Consider the following 17,691-nt stretch of genomic DNA (forward strand, 5'->3'; position numbering starts at 1 on the left):
ACAAAGTATGTGATTAATTTGCTATGCAGAGAGGTGCCAAAGCCACAGCAGGAAGTCAGCTGTCCCTCATAAAACAGATGCCTCCTCTTCTTCCTCTCTTGCCCCTGCTATCAAATCTAGAAACTGCTGTAGGATGGCACAGGTCTTTAGGAATGACTTCACAGCCCTGCAGTCCCCTGCAAATGCAGCAATGTTAATCACTGGCTGGTGTGTAGGTCTGTCCAGAGCTCTTCCCTATGTACTTGTGCAGATGCATACATCCAAATTTGAGTTTTAAAAAAAAAAAAAAGTTTGAGTTTTGCATTGTGGGGCTGAATATAGTAAGAAGGTTGTGTATTCTGTCTCTTCAGAAACTGCCCAGCAAGGACTGATGGGCTGGTTGTCACTCCCCATATGCTGCTTGTGAGGCCAGGATCAGGATGCTACAAGAGTGATAATGGATGGCAGTGGGTTATCAGAAGTTGCTTTTGGAGAGGAATGGGTGTGTGAGGAGTCACCTGCAAAATTTGTGGTGCAGAATCACCCTTAAGGCAATGATTCATTCATTAAGATGATAACTCAGTTTTCAAATTAAAAATTTGAAACTCAGTTTTCAAATTAACTCCTGCTGCCTCTTGCAGAGATTTGTGGAATCCTTGCCTCTGCATTTATTCCTAAAGCTACACCTGTTTGCCAGTCTACTCAGCCCCTCCAGGCAAGGGGGAGATGAGAGTCCAAGTTTTTCATCATACAAAGTGTAAGTTAACACCAAGCAAGAAGTCTGAAGGGGACATAGATGAAGGTAGGAGCCACCTGAGCAGTGTTCAGGCTTGGAAGAGTTTGCCGATAGACCTAACAGAGGACTTACATTAAGAGTGCCTAACCCCTGGACTTAGGAAGTAAAACTGTTTGCTCTGTGATAATCTCATAGATATAGGACAGGTAGCAGGATCAGAAGAGTTGCAGGGGATTGGGGCAAGTGATGTCAGTGAGAGAGTGGGAAACACCACTTATGTTTTATTTGTGGATGAGAGGAAGGGGAGCACTGTGGTTTTTGAGAATATGGGTACTGAGTCTCTATCAGGTGAGACAGGAGTAGTATTTAAAGGTGCTGGGAACATAAACTATAGGTTTTAGCCGAGCAGGTCAACGTGCTCTGTTTAGAGCTGTTACTGTACTAAATGTGAACTACTGATGTGCCAATGGCACTGCGTACTCATCTCCCATCCCAGAAGCCAAGTCTGTAGGTGGTGGGGGGGCTGGGCTAGTTACGTTGGGGTCTGAAGCTTCCTCTCCACCTAAAGGGGCTTTCATGAGTTCTTGCACAGATTGTGCTGTTTTGATTTCCACAGTGCAGGGCATGCTGAAGGTCTCAATGTTTTAGCCAGCCAACTAGAAGTGCACACAGCCTCCTTCCTGCAGGAATTCAGGACCCAGCTGAAATGCCTACATGAGCCTTGTTTATCAGGAAGAGGCTTTGTAACCTCCTGTAGCAGGAAATAGGCAGCGTTGACCTCAAGGCAGTTTAGTCATCTGATTCTGTGAAGGTTGATTTTTCCCTGGGAAGATTGTCCTGTTTCTTGAGGAAGGCCTCTGAGTAACAGAGATAACGGATGCGGTGGATTCAGGCGGTATAGTTGACGCAGCATAGGGACAGCGATACGTGATGTGTGCAAAGGCGGTATTGCAGACCTTGGCTGTAGCGCACCAAATTGTTTCTGCACCACAACTGAGGGGCTCCATTAGGGCAACTGTGACTGTAGCCAATACAGAGAGTGTTCGGAAGGCGTTAGGTCAGCACTGAACAGTGGCAGAGGGCTTTGAATGTCATTCTCCACCTTCTAAATTTCTGGATCGGTATAATCCTAGCAGATATCATCCATTCTGTGTTGGCTTTCCTGACTTGGTCCCATAGGCTGTTATCACTACTGCAGGACTGGTGTATTAACAACAAGTGCTAGGGGCAGGTAAGTCAGGTTTGTGGTATGGGATTAAGTTGTCTATGATGTGGGGGTGCAAAAGTTAGGATAACTGCTGTGCTGCATGGTGTGAGCCTGACTTGCTAGCCATTCCTTAGGTCTGGGGACCAGGAGTTGCTGTCTGGCATGGCTAACAAGGAAGCTACTCTCTTTTCTAAAGCTTTGCATAGGTACTGAAAAGATCTAAAAAGGATCAGTCTCCTTAGTATCCTATAAGTGAGGCCTTGGAGAAGAGAGTCTATGTTGAGCTAGCAGTGCGGTCCGGTCTACACAAAAACTAGTGAGCATGTGGAAGGTTGTTTTGTGGATTTTTTTACCAGTTCTGTGTCCTTAGGCTTTGTGCAGAGCAATTTCTACAGCCAAGATGAGTTGCCTGGGCTGCCAGTCACTGTGAATTTGAGGCTGAGACCAAGTGTCCCTTGGAGTTGAAGGACAGTAGGTTGGCTGTCTGGGTGGCAGACCAGAAGGAAAAAAAACGAGATTGGGAATCCAAGAGTGGAACGGCATGGGATGTGTGGGATCCAACACAGCCCTCTCCACAGCGTGGTATGTGTTAGACCTCATAGGTGGCAATGACAGTACAAACGCGCATGTTTCAGCAGATCTGTTGCTTCTCATGAAATGACAGAATGGACATCTTTGACTCTGGGGTTGTCTATAGTCTTCACAGTTGAATCCAAATTCTGGCTTCAAAACACTAGAGTTGGCCACAGTCCACTTAATTTCTGTAGTAGCCTAAGGCAGCTTTTAATAATTGACCTCATTTTCACAGAATCATAAAAAAATTTAGGTTGAAAGGGACCTCAGGAGATCATCTGGTCCAGCCACCTGTTCAAAGTGCATATAACTGTTCTTTTATGGTCCTAAGATAAACCAAAAATTCATTTCAAGCAAAGAGCAAACGAGATCAGTTTCCTTCAGCCTGCAATTTGACGATGAGCGGTGGGGAGTCAATGTTTATGGGGGAAAATTTAGGTAATCTTATGAGCAGGTATTATTATTATGAGATGTGTTAAAATACTTGCCTAGCTTTTAGGACTGAGAAACTGAACCAGATTGTAATTATCTTCCACACAGCAGGGACAGAATTATTAATCATCGTACTCTCATACGGCCAAAGCTATACTCGTATGACTCCAGTGACACTACAGCTGGAGCTTTGAACACAGTGAGTTGTCCGGTGTAGTGAGAGCATAATAGAGCAACACACTGCTTGGTACACAAATAGGACCTTGCATTCAGTTTACGGGGCTAAAAGCTTAGAAAATGCCATTATTTCACTTGTAAATTGGGTGTACTTTATCCAGAAACTTACTCTGCCATTTATGAAAACACTTTTTTGGAGAGGAATTCATTTTCACCTGGAACGATTTGAAGAGAAGCAGTTAAAGAAATAATTTTTCCCTATAGAAGCTTTCTTAGTAGAGAAAGAACATGGATAGGGAGAATTTATCTCCTGGACGTACCTCCTTTCCTCCTGCTGCCTTCCCACGTATTCAGGCTTATAATGTCCCTGTGGCAACTCTGGAAGATGTAGAAATAGAAAAGAAATTCTAAATTAACCAGCTGCATATGTTTGTCCCTGCTTTTAATCCTGCAGTTATGTTGAAAAGTGCGTTCTGCAGTTTATATTTCCCCTTTTTCATTCCTGTCTCTTACCAATCCCATCCTTCTTCCTTGCAGGTTCTTTCTGTGCACATCTTGCAGTTGTGCGTTGCCTTGTCACTTGGAGTGGAACTCATCTCAAAAAATGTTGGTGCCTGCAACCTTCTTTTGAGAAAGCCATCGTAGGTTCCCTTTGTAGGCAGTTCAGCTGACCAGATATGGATTGGAGTAGGTTGAACTGTGCTCTGAATGCCTTTCCTTAGGTCTCCATGGCTTGTAAAAGGGATGCAGGGTGGTCTCCGCAGCTGCAGAGATCTGTGTAGTAATTCCCTGTATGTGGTGATGAATGTGGCTTCATTCACATTTAACCAGGTTGCTCGGTTTCCTTGCTCTATTCGCAGTAAATACAGTGCTTCAGCCTCTGAAGACGTCTTCAGTCATGTAGCAGTCATTCCCGGGAGGGACAGTTAGATCATCCCTTGTAGCTACAGTCTCTGGTGGCTATCCAAGCTCTCTGCACTAAACACAAAGCTAGTCAGCAGCATGTGACTACTGATTTCCTTTAATCAGTGAGTGCTGCTTGGACTACAACGTCCCGATGGAATTGCATTAGAGGTTTCCTCTGTAAGTACTGTGCCTTTCAAAATTGCTTTCCAGCAGCATACTGAATGGTATAAGCAGAGAACAGAGTTTTAGCAGGCAGTCCTGCTCTTTAGCATCCCTCTCTTAAGCTGAGGTAATGATCACTAGTTTGAATATGCCTGCATTTTCCCCAAGAGCATGCAGTTCCGATACGTGAATGCAGGTATGTATATGTGCATAATTACCCTCATCATGTGCAGCAAAACCAGTTGAACGGCATGTTTAGAGAAACTGTCCTTAAGAGTGATTGCCTCTTGAAGGAGCATAGCTCATATAAGAGGAGTGGGACTGTCTCCAGCCAGCCCTGGGAGACGATGCTGAGAGCATATTGAAAAGCTGTCTTCAGCAAAAGCTTGCCAGTTTAACAACTCTGTTCACTGTTCCTATTGCACAGTGGGCTCTTTGACGCAACAGAAAGAGCTGCCTTTTTTTTTTTTTTTTTTTTTTTTGCTTCCTCTTAAATCCGCCTGGCCAATTTAAAGCCTGTGGATATTTCTTCCCCCTCAGGGAAAGCTTATGTGAGGATTTTCTTTTTTAACAGATCATTCCGTGAATCCATTTTTTTCTTGTTTGCTGTTAGAAAATGTTGGAGCTGAACACAAGGCTTTCATTGCAGGTCAGTGGATGAACTCTTGACCAAAGCATTTAATATTTGAGAGTAGCTTTAGCAAGCACTGTAGTTTGGGAAGAAAAAGCAAGTTAACAAGATTGTATCATGTGAGCCCATGTGTGCCTACTACTGGAATAGGAATCTTTTCAGGTCTTCAGTGGCTGAGTTCTGTGCAGATGAATTTACCATCTTTCTTTTGTAGACAAATGTACCAAATTAATATTTTATTGAGAATTGAGGTGACATCACAGTTATGTCTATATTATTTAATTCCTGAATGTCTCTACTCCCTCAAAATGCAATAAACCTTACTGTGAATTTAAAGTATAAAGTTTTTGAATTTTTATTTTGCAAGGATTGTCTTTTTGAGTTATAGGGTTTTTTTCACTTCTTTTCAGCACACTTTACTGGGAAGCATGTCACTCCTGGGCACATGCTGTCTGCAGGGAAGATAGTTATTTGCTGTTTTGTATTTCTTCTTAGATTGCTACCAAGGGAACTAAGAAAGGATGTAGACATATCATTAATGTCTCTCTTCAAGCTGTATTTGAGGTAAGGCAATCTTCTTTCCCTATCTCTGAAATTAGACTATGAAGTAGATGCAGTATTTCCTTCATTTATAGTTACTAAGATTGTCCTGTTGCTATTCGTTTTTCTTGTTGATAAAGTGTGAATAAATTTGTCACAAAGCTGTTCCTTGTCTATGCAACACTTAAAATCCTGTATTTTTATTTCAACAATATCTACTATGTATCTGAATGTTTCTGTTAGCTCATGTACCCTAGATCAATGAGAGATCATTTCTGTAATTGCTTTGGGTTTCTCCTCTATTACTATCACATTAAGTGTGTGAGTGGATTTCTTGCCCTGGGTAGGCAATTCTTGTGCAAACTTCTTAAAACTGGGTTACAAATTGTTTCCACTCTGAACCACTTTCCTTGTAAGATGATAACGACTTTTATGGTAATGTTTAACTTGAGTAGAATTGTTTTCAAACATATACGGTGCATTTTTGGTGTATTCTTTTTTTAACAGCTCTCCAAAATAAAATAGAAAAATAATGATTCATCTCAGACTGTTTATTTCCTTCTCCACTTAATGTTGCCTGTTATGGGAAGTATATAGCTTTGAAAGGTTGAATCATTATTTATGAGGATCAGTGCAGCTGAAAGGTGTCACTGCAACATTGGCCATATGCAACTGCATTGAAAAAGCAATTTGTATGGGATACCACTGTTGGTGAGCTATGATTAGTGCCTGTGGAATTAGAAAATACTACTTCTTGTTTATGTTTCTTTTCAAGCAATTTAAGAACTTGCCGTTCAAGTGAGATTAATTTTTCTTTTACCCTTTTCTGTAGCAAGGTTACAGTTTTTATAATTCAAGATTTTGACACATGCTTTCTATAATTTTATTGTTATTTAAATCAATCCATCTGAATCTTTGTGACATCTCTTACAAGGGGAAGCAAGTTTTAAGGCAGACATGCTATACTACAGGCCCAGAAACATTTTTAATTTAGAAAAATGTTCTAAATCTATCTTGTTTGGCTCCTCACATCTCTGAAATTGTTTGCTGTTTGAATTCCAAATAGTGTTGACTCCATTCAAGAGATCTGTCTTTTAACAGTTTGTCGAGAGGCTTTTCACTTGGGATGGGGTAGGGAATGATACAGAGTAGAGTTACAAAGCTACAGTGAACTATTTTTAATCTTACAGAGCAAAAATATTTATGACTGTAAGCATTTATATATGCCACTCACCACTCAAATGAATAAATTCATTCAGGGGTGGTTTTAAAACCCATTGAGGCTTAACTTTCTTTAATCAATATCACACCAAATCTTCTTAGCATTTTCTGTCATCTATTTTTGCGAGTTATAAATCCATATCCTTTCACAGTGCAAATACACAACTTATGTCTGCAACCTGTTTTCTACTGTCAAAAAAAAAAGTTTATTCTGTTGAACTACTGTTTAAGTTATCGCAAGTTCAATGTGCCTTAAAAACCTTAAAAATAAGCGGTATAATAAACTAATGTGGTCTTTATATAACACATTTTCTGAACCCTTTTCTCAACAAATTAGATACCATCTCTGATCCACCATCACTGGCAGAGGGTGTATTGGGCTGCATTCCTTCCCTTCTGATCTCTAGTTTGTGAGGCAGTCAGTCCTGCTTCTCAGAGGGAATCTCATGAGTAACACACCCTGATGTGTTGACATTTCTACTGACATTACTTTGCCAGAAAGCATGAATGGGGAAAGAGAATAAACGATGGGGGTGCCTTGGTGCGTTCTTTGGGATCTTTGGAGTTGAAGCATATGCTGGAGTATCTTACTGGATTCCAGCCTTCTTGCTTACCAACGGTTACTGGAAGGTATTTGTTTCTCCTGATGTTTGTGGTGCCAGCTTTCTACCTAGCCAATGTAGCAGAGCTTGTGTCTTGCTGTATTTCTCCTTGCATGCCCTGAACGGTGTCAGGTTAACTGGGTACTTGTTTTATTACCCTAGTGACCTAGTCTATGGATTGCCATATTCTTAGTAAGGAAAGGCTAGCTGTTGTCTAGTTAGTCTAAATCACGCACAACTCAAGCCAGGTTAAGAGGAAATGCAGTAAGAACTTTTATTTGTAACAGTCAAAATAGCCAACACACTTAGAAACATTATGAAAGATATAGACAAAAAATAAAAGGCAAAAATTCTTAATCTGTTTATACCTAGCTTATATTAGAAAGGTTTTTACCCCATCCTACTGATTTGATCCTCTTCTGACAATATTTTCTTGTTTGCACATAGCTTACCTTTCAGGTCACGTCTATTAGAAGAACGCTGTTCACAAGCCTCCATTGGTTAGTTACCCCTCTGATGAGAGAAAGCTCCATCACACCATGTCTTTGGGAGCATACCTCAGGCCATTTGCTGATTCTTGAGGAACCTCTCATTTCTTATTCAGTCTTTTCTACAAAATTTTTCAGACAATGCAGTGTTAGTCTTTCATCCCGAAACACATTTCATTTGTGTCTGTCCAGACAAGGTGTCATCATTGTTCTTAATTATTTCATTATTAGAGACTGAAAGATATCTTTATTAGTGTATGCATTACCTTCTTATACTTGGCTGGTTAGTCCAAAAGGGAGTAAATCTCTTCACCTCCCTTTGGGACTTAGTTTTCAGAAAAATGTCTTCATGGTGAGCTGTATTCCCTACCAATGGGTGTATTAACACATTCAATGTTGTGCAGAGGTCTGACTGGCTTTTTCCTGACACTGAGACAGAAGGTTGGTTGTCAGAAGACAGCACAGATCTGTGTGTTACTCTTTAAGGATGGGCCCACTGAAGTAGGTGACAGGATAGGAGACTTGGGGGGCATAAACTGAAAAGTTTAAGGACCAAGGGCTAGAGAGAAATGGGTCTGTAGCACAGTTTGCAAATTGCTTTTCTTTTAACTCTTCAGGGTGCAAATATTTCACCCAGATTATCTCATCATGTGTGCATTTTAGACTGAGTGTGCGATTGCAGTCTCTGTGAGGGCCTCTCAGCACTGTTATAATATTGCTAATAAGGAGTCATGTCTGAAGTCATGTCTTGGTCTGAAGAGAAGCCTTTGGCAGAATGCCATGCTGCTGGAGGGCTTGAGTGAACCCCAGTGGTTTTGCTTATTCATGCAATTGAGTGGGACCCTTTCACTGCAACTTGATTGCATTTAGGCTGGAGAATAAAGACTTGGATAAAAATACCACACACTGAATGTCTCCCACAGCCTCCAGGGAGCATGACCAGCTCAATGGCAGTTGTCAGCATCTGCTTCGGGAAATGCCATGAGCCTGTTGATCAAGCTGAAATAACTTTATTCCTTGTGTTCTACCTCAGCTGCAGCAAAACATCAAAAGTTAGGGCCTTAATAGCAGGTTTCCACTTGTTTTGGTTTAACTACTCATTTAGGCTACGGCTGTAGGTAGTAACTGCTCAGGGGTACAGAAAGCCTGTCTTCTTGTTTCACGCCTTCATTAGGAAATACAGACATGGCAGCCTGGTCTTTCAGGCACTGTGTTTGGAATTCTTGTGATGTTCTTTGTATGGATGCCTATTGTTAAGTTTCTAGTGACTGGAAGGCATCGGAGAAATCAAGGATGAGGCTGTAAAAGCTTTGCAGGTTTCTTTTGCTTTTTTTCTCAGGAGTGCTAATCCATGGCTAAACCATGGTCCATGGTTTGAAGGGTCAGCAGCACAACCACTTCTAACTACATTTAACTACATGGGCTGACAGAGAGGATTGTGGATTATTTAGATCTCCTCTGTAGACTGTCAAAGGCAACCCAGACCACATAGCTTCTTGCTGTTACTAGAACCTATGGAAGAAATGCAATATTCAGTCTGTAAAATTAGTAGTTTTCCTTATACTGAAAGCAATAGCTTTTTTTTTTTTAAAGGCACAAGCTTAGCTCCTTAGTTTTAGAATAGTTACAGTTCTGGATTCCGTTTTCTGGTTCATCATCAACAGGTTTATGGGTTTTAGGCTAAATTGTAATATGCTAGCTCTGTTCCATGCCCAGCACCATTAAAGCCAATGGGAGTGTTCTTAAGAGTACATTAGCATTAAACATTGTTGAGATCTTCAGTCTGCCCTAAACTCTATGAAGTTGCAGTTCTGCTGTCCCGTTGAAGCCATATAGCCATTCTGCCAGTTTAATTGGTGGCCTGCTCCCAGCTCAAGAGAAGGGGCTTGCAGAGGTGGTATGAGAGTAGTAGGGACAACTGGATTGCATGAAGTAATGCAAGCATCCAAGGTAAGTTCATTTTTGCTAGTGATGTCTGTGAGCTAGATTGGGCAAAATCTAGCAAAGATGATGGGGGGAAACAATAGGAAAAATTTTGCAGGAAGTTTTCATCTTCAATAGCAAATAGAAGAGGTGATAGCTTTCATTTCCAAGTCTGTGCCTGTGACAAAGTGGGCTACCTCTCCATTTGCATGAATAGCCAGTGTCCTCATGTTGCATTGCCTTGATAACAGAGAAACATAAACCAGTCACTTGGACATGGGCATCATCCTCCTATTTGGAAAGAAAAGAATAACAGAACAGTTATAGAAACTCTACTGAAGTGAAATCCTGGGGAAAATCTTTTTTTCCTTTTTCCTCTCCATTGTGTGACTGAAAGTAGTCCTACAATTTACTGGCAAGAAGACATGGAACAATATGCACTCCAGCAACCTTGGAACAGTGTGCAGATACCCCTGGGAATTGTTTCTACTGGAGAGGGTTGAGGCAGCCATACGTTTCAGGCTTGCTATTTCTGCAAAACTTTTTTTTAATAGCTAAGGCTATAAATAGTTTACAGTGCTTAAACTGAATAATCCTCTCTCCCTCTCCAGGATGAGAAACTGCATCAAGATTTTCAAAGCCAAAAGCCTGCAGCCAGATATCCCTATTAATCATCTGTTTGTAATGTTGCTCAGATTTTGAGGGAATTCTCTTATTGTTCCTGCTTTGTGTATGGTGAAAAGACTCACCCAGAGTCTTGCCAGGGGCAGAACCAGAAGCAGGATTTAAGTCTCCCGCATTTCAGCTCAGAGCTCTGCCTACTAGATTATATTCTATTGTAGAAATTAGAATCACTTAATTTTCAAAACAGTTGAGCCATCTGTAACTCACCTGGTTTGGACATGGTTTAGTAAGTAATCGCTGCTTTTGAATGTTGGGTTGATAAAGAATTACAGGGTAAAATATTCAAACCACAGGAGTGATTGATTATCCAAAGGGCTCCCAAGCACATGCGCTAAAGCAGATGGCTTCAGTGACTTTCACATGTTACTCAGACCAGCCTTGGTGGTCACTGGTTTGTGTTTCACTCACATCTTTTGCTGGGATGTGAAAGGCGAGGGGACGTTCTGTCACCTGTACTGCCATTTCTGCTACCAAGGTGGTACTTCAGCTACACCTGGGAGGGCTTACAAGGCAGAGCATTTCAGTCTTAAAAATGGGATTTTAGTCCTTATATAATTTTAAGAGTTTTTTTCAGCATTTTCCCCTATGAATTTACTTCAGAGAAGGTAGCTGTGAAAGCACTGGCAATGGTGATCGTAATGGAATTAGGTAGAGTTCCATGTGCCAGGGATCAATGGTAATCAGTGTTGGAACAAAGGGGATTCCAGTTATGAAAGAGGCATTATGTGCATTTTTATTTTTTACCTTTTGTAACCAGTCACCCAGCCCCTGATAGGGCTGTTAGATTTCAACTTGTCCAGTCCAGAGTATGTCTATATTTGGGTTCTTTGCCTTCATGTATCCTACAACTGGTGTTTTCTTTAACATTTAGGATGATCACATAGGTACTGACATCCTTCACAGTGGGAAACTTCAAGAGTTGTATTGATTTGGAAAGGAGGAACTTTACTCTGGCACATCAAACAGTCTTTCCTATATGCACTTTTAATGTGGAGCCAGTATTTAAGAAAACCATTCCTCTTCAGTTAGAATAGTCTGGAAATAGAGGTAATAGTTTTGAAACACCCATTTTACAGGAAACTTTTTATTATTTTATTTGTGAGAAGGTGAAGCCTCTTGATTTCAGGGAAGAGGTTTTAAATCAACTTTTGGAAAACTTGTAAAAAGCTATTAGCAAAATATACAGTAGTCTGTATTCTGAATCAGGTTATCTGCACTGTTTTTTTTTTTCTCATCAGACTGCTATTAAGTAAAAAAATCATCTGAGGGGAATATATAATACATCAGAATATTGACTCAAATCCTAGCAAATTGAAACAGAAATATTTTAGATTGATGCACTTATGAAAGTGGTGGTTACTAGCTTAGAAACTGATGTAGAGATTTGTTTGAGCCACAGGGATAGAAAACAGCCTAAAGAACATGTCACTTACCTTCCAATTTGCAGGACAGTGCAGGTGATCCTATGAGATAAAAGTCAGTGGTGAAGTTTTCTCATGCTTAATTGAACCAAGTATATGTATTTATGAATGAATTAATAAGCTATTCCACAAGTATCCTAGCTTTCTCTGAGAATTGTTCAGGAAATGAAAAGCACTTACATAATGTTAAAGGAATGAAAGGAAAATTTCTTAGCATTAGAGAAGGGAAAATAAAGCTTCTCTCTAAAATCCTTAGGAACTAACTATACTAAGAAACTAGATCATTGCAAATGTACAGTACATGCAAAACTGTGTTTTGAGAGCACATCTCAGAACCTCTTAAAAGTATTGTAATGAGACAGTAGCCCTAATGTTTAGATGTGGCCAAAAAGCGTTTAGAACTGTGCGTGCATGTATATTTACATTTGTCCAAATGTGGTTTAAACTTCCTTTTTCTCCCTTGATTCTGGATCTGCCTTCTACCTGCCTGGTCAGCCAGGTAGAAGAAGCTGAAGAAAGTTGCTGTAACATCCCCTGTTTGCTAGCAATTCCAGGGGATGGTATACGTGCCAGGAGGGCCAGAGCTATATGGGATGCCTGAATGTGCCTTGTACTCCAGCTGCGGGGCATATGTGGGAAGCAGACCACTTCTGTTTCACCAGAAGCACCTCTTACACTGGCATGCTAGTTATTCTTGGTTAGCACAGGTGGGCAAGTGAGCATGTCCAAGGAAAATGTAGGCTGCTTTTAGAGATTTAATGGAGGTATGTTACAGATTTTCTCCAGTTAGTGCAGGGCTGTAATTTTCTTACCTTCATTGCAGTTCATTTGTTTGAGTTGGTGAAAACAGGCTCATCTGGTGGTAAAGCTTTTTGTTTTTTCTAAGATAGTTGTCCATTTCTTATATTCCAATTAGAATCTTTTTGGCTGTGCACTACTAAAAAGGTCATACCTTCAGAGTCCAGGTCAAAGAAACTTGGCTGGCAACTGCTTAGTAATCTTATAAACCTATTAAACCTCAACAGCAAAAGGGACACAAAGGTCTAGATTAGAGTTAGGACTTAGGATTTAACAAATTCTCAGTTTCACCTCTTTCCTAGGATGATGTCCTGTAAAGAGCTTTTGAAAAGGCTTTGCATCTCTGTTGGAACCCTCTGGCATTTTACTGAAGTCATCTTTATTTGTTTTTTAACCCCTATCCCTGATACTAAGCATTTTTCACTTTTTTGATATAACACTATGATTTTACTTTCAGGCAACTCCAGCATGCCCTTTATGTGGGTCACATATTCCTTCTCGTCTATATTGGTCTAGGATTTCCAATTATTTCCATATTCGTTGGGCTCAGTCACTACACAGCCAATCGAAACAGGCAGGCTGCTCAATGTCTTTTCCACTCCAAGAGTAATTTAATCAGGGAGCGATTGCGTTATTTTTTCAGAGGCTGAGCTGTGCATGCCAGGTGATCTGCAGCAGAGAACAGCATCATTATTAAAAAGGCTTAGGCATTTCATGCCATTTTGTGCTTCTGCAACTTGTAGTGCAGCTAACGGTACTGTCTTGATGTTTTTTCTAATATGCATGATTCAAATGTAATCAGTTAGAGGAGGTGTAGAAAAGAGGATGGATGAGTCATGAGACTGTATTTATATTGTATGAGATCGAGTTTCAAAGCTGTTGGGTCCTGCGAGATCCTTAATCACTGCTGTATTTGTTGTACAGAAGTGCTGGTACTCACAGAGCAGATTAAGTCTGTTTCTTTAGTTTCCCTCCAGAGTTCCATCCTAGAGTTAAAAAATCTTTAATGGAAGTTTGATATTGGTACATTCCCACAGAAATATTTCAACTTTCATAAAACAGCAAGGAAGAGAATTGGCTGTGAGGGGAAAGTCTTCAGGGAGTCCTTGCATCCATTATAGTCTTCATCTTGGTTGACTAATGTGCTCTTCTCCAGACAACCAGAGCGAATAGGTGAGCCTTTGCTGTTACTGGGAACATTAGATCCATGAGAATTTCCTTCCACTGGGAAGAGCTAACTGGATGTCCCTTGCTATCAAGGGGAGTCCAAGGGAAAGGTAATCTCTTTTCCAGAGTTACCAAGGAAGGAGAGAAGGTGGGGTGAGACAGATCAGAGTCCTGGTGTGATAAATATCTGTGCTGTGCTAATTTCTTGCTGCTGAGCACTATTATTTAGGTGAACAGCAGCTTGAAGTGACAACTGCATTCTTCTTTGGAATCCCTGGGCCAGATTGTGAGCTGGTGGGCATGATTTCATGCTGGTGGAATTGCACTCGGTTTGCTGAGCATCGCATGCTGGGAGTGCCACTGCAAAACTGTCCTCCTCAGTAAGACTTTCCTGCTGCTTCTTTTAAGAGTTTGGTTTTCACCTTTATTTTGTCTTTAAAACAAAAAATTAAAAAATCTGTGAGTTCAAAGAATTAGAACCAAATTGTGTCCACAGTTCCTCTCAGCTGAGTATGCACACCATTAAGGGGATTTGTGATAAAATTATCTGACTCTTGAAGAAATCTATCTGACATTTTAACCATTACAGTGGCATGTTAAAAGCTTTCATGTTGGTATAGGCCTCTTTAGTTTCTTGTTTTCTTGCTGCAACTCCAGTCTTGGCACTTTTTTCCCCCCTTCGTATTTGAGGTAAATAGGCTTTTTCCAATTAATATTTATGCTAACATACCCAGTGGGGAGTGAAAACCCCCCACCTTCTGAAGAATTTTGATATTTCACATTGAGATTTTTGGAGAAGTAGTATTCAGCGTATTAATAATGATGCTAACTCTTACACTGCTAGGGTTGGGTTTGGATTGTCCAGTTCCGGATGTCTTTAAGTTCAGTGTCTAGTTAAAGTTCCTTGACTGGGTTTCCATGACAGTCAGTGAAGAGAAGAAGCCACAGAGAGTGATTTCATCTTAAGTACATCTGGTGTCCACTTCTGATGTCTTTCACCATCTTATCTAAATGCATAATTACAGTGTGCCTCATCATTATTGTCTTTTCTACAGTTGGAAATATCAAGAAGCAGACAGTGAAAATGACTTGCACAGGATCATATTGCCTCCAGGAAGGAGACTTTGCTTGCATGGGCTGGTGTTCAGTCCTATAACATAATGATATATATATATGTCACCTACGAATTGATCAGGGCTGTCTTCTGGACCAGTTTACAGACCCTTTTGCCCTGGGAAAGACACTGGAACCTGCACATGGTGACCTAGAAAGTACAGTAGTGTTTTGGAAAGGCTCTGATGTGCTGCATGCTAGTCACCTCAATGCAATGAGAGAGCTTTTGCTCTTCCTTATGATGTCCTTTTGTGTTTACTTGCGTGGGGCTTTTTTCAAGAGAGGGCTTATTTCCAAGTGTGAGGGGCTGTAGTGGAATCTTTGCCTGCTGAATGACACAACTCTTGAGTCATTGCTCCTAAGCTTATGGTATGTACTTTCTACTACAGTTTTGGTCTTTGTCATTGAACTGATTTGTATGATCAGTCAAGGCAAGCATTTCAGATCTCTTAGGAGTGAAGCAACAAAACATTGAAGTGTGGTTTTGATGTGAAGGGAGAAAAGCAGGCAAGAATTATTCACAACTCTTTACTGACACTTTGTCTATTACATGGGGAAGTTTCCTTTGAGTTATGCCTATTTTCTGGCTAAATCTTTGTTTTCCTCAGCACACTGTGTCTTTTTCTTAATTTTGATCTGGTTTTTTGATCGTATTGCATCTTGCTGGTGATCCAGATTGAAAGGAACCTTTCACTTAGGCTCTTCAAGAGTGTGTTTCCAGATAGAGGGGAAGAATTTCCAAATGGTGGTGGTGTTTTTCAGATCAGAAAGCAGTTAGGACATCGAAACTTATCAGTAGAGAAGGTTTGTTGCAATTCACAGGGGAAAAACAGCTGACGTGTCTGTGTTGTGATACCTAAGTCAAAATTAAGGCCTGAGTCTGCATTTGATTCCACACAGGCTGCAGTTAGAATTGGATTTTAGCCAGTCTCCCAAGCTAAAACTGACATGAACCTGGTTTTGCTTTCATGTAGCACAGAGGTCCCAAAATAGCTGTCTTAAAATTAATCCAGACGTGGCTCAGGTGATACAGGAGATAACACAGAAGTTAAAAGCTTCAGTCTTGCCCAGTGCATAATTCATCTACGTCTAGGATGCCAAGCTGCGTTGTGATATCACCATTGTGGTATATTGACACCATTGTCAATACTGCACTTTGTGTTCTCATCTCTTGAATAGTCCTATTTAATGCTCAGAAATGTCAACTTACACTGAAATCCAATTTTCTGGTAGGTCCCAGTGACTGAAGTTTGACTCCTGCTGAGACAGCACAGGGAGCTGTTGTATGTCAGCATTGTTTCAGCTTTTTTGGTGCTCCATACTTTGTGTCCTCATAACTGTCTCCAGGACACAATTTCTCATGCTGAACATCTGCGTTGGTCCAGGTTTTCACCAAGTGGATAGCCTCCCTCTTAGGTTGGCCTAAACCATGATGTAGTTACCACAATAATTTTCATCTTTCCTGCAGCACTTCAGCGTGTGCAGCCTTGACAGCCTGTACTTCATGTCTCTTTCCAGGGTTCATTTGACATCTCCTATTTTTTCCTCTGTCTTGATGTTTGATTAACAGTTTACATAACTGTACTGTGATGCTAATTGCATTATCTATGAGTAATCTAGGACATGCAGGCTGACGTTTGATTTTCAGTGGTATAGTAACTGGGGAAGAGATCTGCTTCGTCTTCACAAATATTATATTCAGATGCAACATATATTATCACACATTACCATTGTAGTTTGTGCAAGGATAGGCTGGAAAGTTTCTGAAAGGTGGAAAATAATAATCGAAAAGTGGTGTTGGGGTGCTTGGCAAAGCAATGCAGGTATGTGGCAGGGACCTGGACTCCCACACTGTGGAAGGAAAGAGGATGAGTCTGACACAGACCAGAAAGGTAACACTGATAACCTACAAGGAACTGGGAAGTTCCAGTTCCTGGAGGGGAATCTGGCTTCAAGGTTTGTAGGAATGGGTCTTGTTCCCAGATGTCCCAGGAGCTCAGTTAGGAGTCCAGAGTGCTGAGTTGAGGTTGGCTTTTGGTCACATGGTAAATCCATGGCAGAGAATTCCTCAGAAAACAATTCTTCCAGATGGCTTGTGGGAGATATCTAGGCTATGTTTTGACCTTATCTTTCAGGCTCTGTTGCTGCTCACCATGGCAATGGGAACATAAGTGGGGAAATGCTGGTGGTAAATAAACACTGATACCTTTGATTCAACTGCATCACCGGACAGATGGCTAAGAGTCTCTGAAGCACAGAGCTTCAGGGAGGGAGGCAGAACAGTCAGAAGTATATGGGGAGACAGAAAGCCAGATAGCAATACGTGCCTAAGGTCAGAGAGAAGGGCTAACCTTTGTAAGATGAAGGTATGTAGGGATGTGTCTTTTCTGACACTTGAGGTTTTTTCCTCCCTTGGCTTATTAAGTTTCTGTGAACAAATAAAAGATGCTCTCTTTCTGATGTAGCTTGGCTGAGTCACTCCATTTCATAACAGTCACAAGTGCCCAGAAAGTTTGCTGTAGCTGGATTCAGGCCCATTGGGACTTGCTGAGATAAATATACTTGGTGGAAAGAGGGGTGTTAAGAGCTTCCTAACCCAGTCTGCCTTTGGGAAGAGCAAAAGCTGAGAGTCCCTTGCTCGTAGAGGCTGCACAGGGAAAATAGGAGAGTCACTTGGGTAAGGCTCCCAACCCACTCCTCACTCCTTCATGAGAAGAGATGTGGTTCTGGTCCAGGCCCTGTTGTGCTCTCTAAGGCTGTCTTGATGTTCTCTGCGGATATGTAGGTCTTGAACACATGGGTTTTTTGTTTTGTTTTTCTCTCCCCCCACCCCCCCACCCCCCATTTCAGAATCCAAGCCAGCTGCTACAGCTCCTTCCCTTCAGCAAACTGCTTCAAACCATGTTGAGGTTTTGTGGCTCTTTGTAGCTG

At 41.1% G+C, this 17,691-nt stretch overlaps 1 protein-coding gene across 3 annotated transcripts in view; it reads left to right on the top strand.

Moving 5' to 3' along the window:
• Positions 1 to 609: 609 nt before the first annotated feature.
• CSGALNACT1 (chondroitin sulfate N-acetylgalactosaminyltransferase 1) overlaps positions 610 to 17,691 on the top strand; it is a 49,600-nt gene continuing 32,518 nt past the window's right edge. Inside the window, exons 1-3 of one of the 3 annotated variants that reach the window (XM_075500776.1) lie at positions 610 to 3,126; positions 3,642 to 4,821; positions 5,299 to 5,367. The gene's annotated coding sequence lies outside the window, so the exon portion shown is untranslated. Of the gene's footprint in view, positions 4,822 to 5,230; positions 5,368 to 17,691 lie in introns of those variants that run through there. The other 2 variants (XM_075500777.1, XM_075500778.1) reach the window with 2 other exon arrangements.

The sequence above is a fragment of the Mycteria americana genome, chromosome 4 (assembly GCF_035582795.1).
Source record: "Mycteria americana isolate JAX WOST 10 ecotype Jacksonville Zoo and Gardens chromosome 4, USCA_MyAme_1.0, whole genome shotgun sequence".
NCBI lineage: Eukaryota > Metazoa > Chordata > Aves > Ciconiiformes > Ciconiidae > Mycteria > Mycteria americana.